The sequence below is a fragment of the Mytilus trossulus genome, chromosome 8, assembly GCF_036588685.1.
Source record: "Mytilus trossulus isolate FHL-02 chromosome 8, PNRI_Mtr1.1.1.hap1, whole genome shotgun sequence".
In the NCBI taxonomy this organism is placed as follows: domain Eukaryota; kingdom Metazoa; phylum Mollusca; class Bivalvia; order Mytilida; family Mytilidae; genus Mytilus; species Mytilus trossulus.
The window spans coordinates 71,860,121-71,867,513 of record NC_086380.1 but is presented as its reverse complement, the minus strand read 5'-3'; the positions used below and the strand labels follow the sequence as shown (position 1 = coordinate 71,867,513).

Genomic DNA, 7,393 nt, shown 5'->3' with positions numbered 1-7,393 from the left:
GACAATAAGAAGTTCCACTTTCCAAATTGTTTTGGTTCCTGTATTTTTGTTCCACACACAGACACATATAAAAAAAGACGATGTGGTATGATTGCCAATGAGACAACTGTCCACAAGAGACATGACACAGAAATTAACAACTATAGGTCACCGTACGGCGCCCAACAATGAGCAAAGCCCATGCTGCATATGTTTTAAACCGAAGCAAATTATCTATTTTATTTATATTTTGATTAAAAACATTTTGGAATTACAAAACAAAACTATGTCCATGGCAGTTGATTAATTGGTTATTTTTTGCTTTCTTTATTATGGCATATAATTCCGACATATTAAAAAAAAGTCGGACATGTGTATGTACCTGTATGGTTTTCAACTACTTCAAGTTTACTTTTTCTCGCCCTCACAAAAACAAAAGCAAACAAATATTGATATAATAAAGTACAAGTTTTACAACAAAAAATTACGAAAAAAGTGTTACTATATTGAATCAAGTACTAAAATACTGAACATAGGATTAACATCCTTTGTTCGACCTGTCAGTCAAATGCGTTTTGTCAAAATATACTTGTTCACTGTTCGGTCTTTTAAAAACGTTATTTGTGCTGTATTTAGACACCTCTACCAAGAAATTTGTTTTGCATGCACATGTGTAAAACAAAATCCAAAGCAATATCATAGGTTCGAACGTTGTTTAAACTTGTATATACATGTATATCATATCTGTACAGCCTTCAAACCTATGAAGCATAAATAAATAATAGAAAAAATATCGTTAGTGCTATTTGATAAATAATGTAACATAAACGCGACAAACATGTTGCAAACAGAACCTTTTGCTGATTGCACTTCAATTTATTTATTATGACAGAATACGGTATTTTTCAGTTTTAATTCGCTTATAATTTTAAAATACTTCTAGTAAATGTAGGTTCAGTGAGAAATAATATAATAACACATGATATCTAGAATTCAAAACCATGCAGAAATACAATAGGCTGGTCCTCTATCTCTAATATACCGTACCGGGTATCTCAAATATCCTTTAAAGGACAGGGAACAAGTCTTTCAATGTAGGTATTTTGATTGGTTTAATCATGGAAGTATTATATTGACAATATAATACTTCCATGGTTTAATCAAAATGCTTTGGTTAAAAAAGTACTGTCATATGTAGTTTTGCAATTGAACTTCGACAGAGCGACAGTATTTCTTTCATCCAGCAAAAAGAAGATTGGTAATGGAATATCGTCAACGAGAAAACAAAGATAGAATACGGTACTTATATTTTGGTTGTTTTTGTTTTAACAGTTATAATTGATCAAAATAAAAAAATATATTTTAATTTAAGATCATTTTCGTAAGAAATTTAAAAAAAATAATAGTTTGACTTCGGGACAGATTTAAGAATAGCATTGTATGAAGTATATAGAGTTCCCATTTTTAGGAAGGAGTCTCACTCTTGACTGAAACCCTTTTTCATCTTTTATTTGATGTTATAGAATAGAACGATTAAGTTTTCATCTTTGTTAAATTGAAATTACATCTAAGAGTCGATTTGATTAATGAGACGATTCCTATGACTTTCCGAATATACGATTGTTTGAAAAAGGCTAAAGGCACATACATGTCCTTAGTAAAAAAATCATGTCCTATAGTCCTAAAAGCGCTTTGAAAAAAGTCATAGGGGACTATGTTCCTATACATATATGTATTTTAGCTATCATTTACTTGAATTGAGTATACCCTTTTGAGCCGTTTGTGACAGTTCTTATCTATAATAGATCACAATCCCAAAAACAGATCAGAGAGCCCTATCTATTTTTTGGTAAACGGACAGAAAGTCACAGGACAAAAATCACCTAACAGTCACAGGACAAAAGTCACAAATAATCTGTTGACAATTGTTTGAATATGTAAGAGAATTATCTTGAAATGATTACTTTTTCATACATATATTCATAATAAAGTTTAGAAAATGTGTCATTATACTTGAAAAATTATTTAATTTATTTAAATTTATTAATGCAAAAGAAAGATTTCTGGGCACCATGAAGCCATTTAAGTGCCAACTGAAGCCACTTTGACATTTTGTTTTTTTTAAATATCATTTCATCATGTTTGATATGCTTTTGATAAATTTTGTTAATAAGTTGGTTTATTTACAATAGTTCAAGAAAAATACTAAAATATTTTTGTAGAAATAGGCGTTTTTTATTCAAAGAAAATATCAGAAAAAATGAATTGTGACTTTTTGTCCTGTGACTTTCTGCTTTACTTTCTAGTTTTTTGGGTCCTCATTTAAGTTATAAGGGAACTTTTTCTAATTTTCGATTAAGTCTAATATATAATTCATTCTAACGATTTGATTAATTATGTTATGTAACAATCATTTCATTAACTCTTTAACAAAATAAGTTTTGACATGGTTGTTATTTATTACTGTATATTGCAATTGACAAATATCCTCATTAATACTATTATCACATAGGTATTATTATGTAAGATTGTATAATGTCAGGTAAAGTCTGGTAACAAACAAAATAACACGGACACTGTGTAATCGAATTTAACATTTACCTGTAAACTTTCGAAAGAAATAATGTTTAGGTACGATCTTTTTTCCTTTTTATGAGAGATTTGGAGTATGAAAGCGGACACGTTTTTCTTCTTCTTCAAATACGTTCTTTGCCACTAAATTTATTTTTAAACGCCCTTCATAGTAAGGGCCGCATAGAATGCCATTTCTTTAAAGCTTACTAAATGGTATTGGTTTTGTACATCGTTAAAGGCCATACTGTGACATATATATATATATCTCGTCTTTTGGTCGTTCGAATATTAAAGGAAGTATATTTTTTTGCGTTTTGCAAGTTTTAGATATGTAATATATTTATATGCATGCTTCTTTTTCTGTTCAACATCCAATCCAATTAAGGAAGTCTTTCTTTTTTACAAAATAGAGTAACCACTTAGTAACTGTTATGCCGTCCGATTCGAGGTGTCTGGAAAGTAGTACACTATAGTATAGAGCAATTCTACATATACAAGAAAGCCGGTAAATGTTTAAGTGGTCATGTTCCAGACCATATGAGTATTTGGACCGTACGCGTACGGTCCGGACCGTATACGTATACTCGTACGGTCCGACCATACGCGAACGGTCGGACCGTATGAGTATACGCGTATGGTCCAGTACGAGCAAACAATAGTGTCATTTGATCATATGGGTTTAATATAAACAAATACATATCACATTCTTTTTTTTTTCGTTTTACAAATTAATATTACTTCAATAAGATAAATAAAATGAATTAACGAGTAATTGAAATCCAATATTTGTTTAATTGTATCTGAATCCTATTTTGGTACTCTCGCCCAAGGTGACACTTGCTACCACAAGTATAACGTACTATTATTTTTTATTTACACGTTTGCAGTTCATGCATGTTCCGTTGCATTTGCATTTTTGTAAAGTGGCTAAAATATTTTTAAAAATATCCTCCCACATTATGTTTATTTCCTATATCTTCGATTTCAGTGATCATGATTTAATTAATGTATTACAGATCGCATGCTAAATACACGAGATTAACGGAATTAATTAGCGTAAATTTTTAAGATAGTTAAAATATATTTTTTACTTCAATTACAATTAAGTTAAGTTATGTTGATCTGTTATACATGGTATATGCATTTGTATCTTATGAACTTGACCAACTTCTCATAATTAGCCAGACCGTACGCGTACGGTCCGACCGTATGCGTACGGTCCGACCGTATGAGTATTTTGAAAAAGTACGCATACGGTCCAGACCGTACGTGTACGGTCCAAATCCTCATACGGTCTGGAACAGTTATCTTATAACATGAAAATGAGAAAGAATACCGATTAACACGTATAAAAAATATACCGAAAAAATAACAAGGGCGTATCAAGAACCTGGAAGTCAGAAGGGGGGGGGGGGGTAATAGTAATATCAGAGACATATAATACAAATTGTATTATATGTCTCTTGTAATATTTTATTCATTATAAGAATTTAATTGATTACGCTATGTTACAATAATTTCGTTTACTTTTTTAAATGGTCTTGTTTCTTTGAAATTGGTCTACTTAATATTTTAAATCACAGATGTCAGATCATCATTTCTATAGTTCTCTATCGTTATTTTTTCTAACATTTCACTTTATTCTTTTGTCAATTAATCTTTATTATAATTGTCCTAAGCATGTATGACACGACGTTAAGTAACCAACAATCACCTCTTTAATTTTTACAATATGCAATTGCGGTTTATTAATGATTATATATAAAAAAAAAAATGACAAACAAATTCTTTTTTTTTTGTGGAAAGAGGGTTGGGGCAGTATTTTTGTATAAAAGTTGTTGGTTTCCTTTGAAAATATTATTGAAAAGAAAACACGACATTCAGTTAGAAAATCTTATTTTGAAAATAGAAATTAAAATTTTTAAAAAGATCATACTTTTCATATCAACAAGTACATGTATATACATTTGTTGTTTTTAACATCAAATCTTTTAAAAAGAGGTGTCAATATTTACACACCAAACAATAAGTTGTCATAAATCACGCATGTTGAAGCTGGGATTAATTAACGGATAAAGCTAAGATGTCAAATCAAGCTGAGATTTATTTCCGGTTTAGATTTATAATCTTTTATTCGTCAGCAATACAGCTTATAGAAATTATAAATATTACAAATATTCAATTACATCAGTGAAATATATTAACATTTAAACAATTAGTCAAAAATTCATATAAGTAAGTATACCCATAACAGTACAGCAGAGTATTTTAAACATAACACATTAAGCATTCCTAATGCCAGAAAAATTCCCTAAATTGTTAAGTTCCTTAACATTATGAAAAGATAGTAGTTGTATGAGTTCAAAATTTGAAGGTTTTCTCAAATAATATGGTTTGATAAATTTCTTTTGAAGTTCATTATTCTTTTCACATACTAAAATAAAATGATATTCATCTTCAATTACTTGTTTATCAAACATATTACAAAATCTCAGATGTCTCTCAATATTTTAAAATCGATCAGTACTATATTCAAACAGCGAGCAGATATGCGATGTTTACAAATAAATGGTTTATAAATATAATTAACAGCATGATCTTAATAACAAAATGTAACAGGCACGTGTCAGACGGTTCATCGATTTTCGGCATATCAAAGAAAAACGGACACGTGTCTAAATAATGTTGAATATCTTGTTTATTTATGATTATTTTCCGATACAATTTGAAATTTATGCATTTAATATCATATGTAAAAATAATACATATTACAGCACTCCTTCTAGTCCTTCAAGAGTGGCATTGTGTAGTCCTTAGTGCACTCAGGAATCCTTCACCAAAGATTTAACAGCTGAATGTCCTGAATAGGAGCACGTTTCCTATGACATTAATATGCAGAGAAGCATTTTGTGAAAGGTAATTATTTACAAAAATATATTTTGATTTATCATGAAATAGAAAAATATACATACAAAAACGTTATATGGTTATGTCATACTACTGATGTTACGCGACATTTCTCCTCGAACCATCGTCCCAGTCAACAAAAACACAAAATAGCAAACACGCACTTGACCAAAAATCATTTGATAACAGCGACCTATGATAGATACTTGTTACAGTTTAAGAATACCGAAATATATTTTTTTTTATCTTGATGCCAATACAATCTTCAATTCATTGTCGGGTTAACAAGAACGAATTCACAGACCTTTGTTTCATATTGATTAAAAAAAGTATCTAGACTAAATATTGACTGATTTCCATATATCTGTTTCAACTGAACCTAATACTGGTACAATAGAAAATGAGTTCCAAAACCGAAAGTCATTGAAATTTTCTGACGATCTTCCGTATCTTCCAAGAAAAATGGTAGGTAAAATACTTATGTCACATATTAAAGTGCATGTCGTAATGCTAAACCTTCACATCACATTTTATTTGTTTGTTCAAAATAGGTGTTTGAGAAAAGGGAATTGCATGCATTGATTCATTCTTATTTATTGAGTGTACATTTTTATATTTCTAATTCAGCAGTGACAAAACCCTTTAAAGGTATCTAAAGGCGACTTGGCCAAAAATCCTGGCAGAATCCAGCCTACGGATCTGAAATGGAGTACTGGGTACGGCTCAACAGACCCTCATGCACATGATCCAAAGTTGTAGTGAGGACGGAACCTTTTTGGGAAAGCATGGCCTATATTTCATTTAATTTCATCCGTTTGTCTTTTGATTAAATCATGTTAATGATACGTAATATTCTTGTTTTTTTTTTCTTTCAAATTTCCAATTGTTACGTCATAAAAAGGCTTTATATATAAAGTGATGGGGTAAGATTGCTAATGAGAAAACTCTTTACAAAACGCTAAAATTAAGAACAAAAGTTCAGCAATGATCAAAGCGTGTACCACTTATCAGCTATAATAAAAGGTCCATCAATGACAAATGTTAAACAATTTAATCGAGAAAAACTAATCAGAGTTATACACAAAACAATAAACCAAAAAGCAAATATGTGACTTAGCAAGTTAGCAACAAACGACACTGAACAACAGGTTCCTAACTTAGTTCATATCCATACATACAGAATGCGACGGTGTTAAACATGTTAGCGGGCGCCAAACTCTCCGCTTATCATGTTCATTATGTTGTTTCCACTAAAACTAGATGAAATTATATTTAATTACTTCCTTTTAACCAACAGTATGCTGCGATAATTGCATGTTCAATATCCCCCTACAAACTTATCAATCATTACTGAAAATCATTAATAAAAAAGTAATAAATTTGATCCAGACCATGAGTATTTGGACAATACGCGTATGGTCCGGACCGTATGCGTATACTCGTGACCATATGAGTATTTGGACAATACGCGTACGGTCCGGACCGTATGCGCCACGTATGCGTATACTTGTCACGGTCTAGTTCAAGCTGGAACATATCTTTTATTGGATTTTAAAAATCAATTTTATTACAATTACATGAATAAGATGAATAAGTGAACATTGGATTTTAATTGAAATTAAGTATTTATTTAATTGTCTATATGAATCCTTATTTTTTTATTACTTAATTTATTTCCATAATAAAATTTTTGTTATCTTGATCTGTAATATATATTTTAGTCTAATCAGTGAACTTGGTTAAAATTAGCCAGACCGTAGGAGTATTTTGAAAAAGTACACATACGGTCCAGACCCCACGAGTATTTTGAAAAAAGTACACATACGGTTCATACCGTACGCGTACGGTCCAAATACTCATATGGTCCAGAACATACTAACATTAATTATAATATAGTAATTTATGTGTCATTTGGACTATTGTAAAGCGTTAT

General features: G+C 30.4%; 1 long non-coding RNA gene across 1 annotated transcript; it reads left to right on the top strand.

Moving 5' to 3' along the window:
* Positions 1 to 1,114: 1,114 nt before the first annotated feature.
* LOC134681369 (uncharacterized) lies at positions 1,115 to 6,310 on the top strand. The gene is made up of 3 exons (XR_010100612.1): positions 1,115 to 1,278; positions 5,328 to 5,469; positions 6,088 to 6,310. It is a non-coding gene; the product is annotated as an uncharacterized LOC134681369 (long non-coding RNA).
* The last annotated feature ends 1,083 nt before the right edge of the window (positions 6,311 to 7,393 follow it).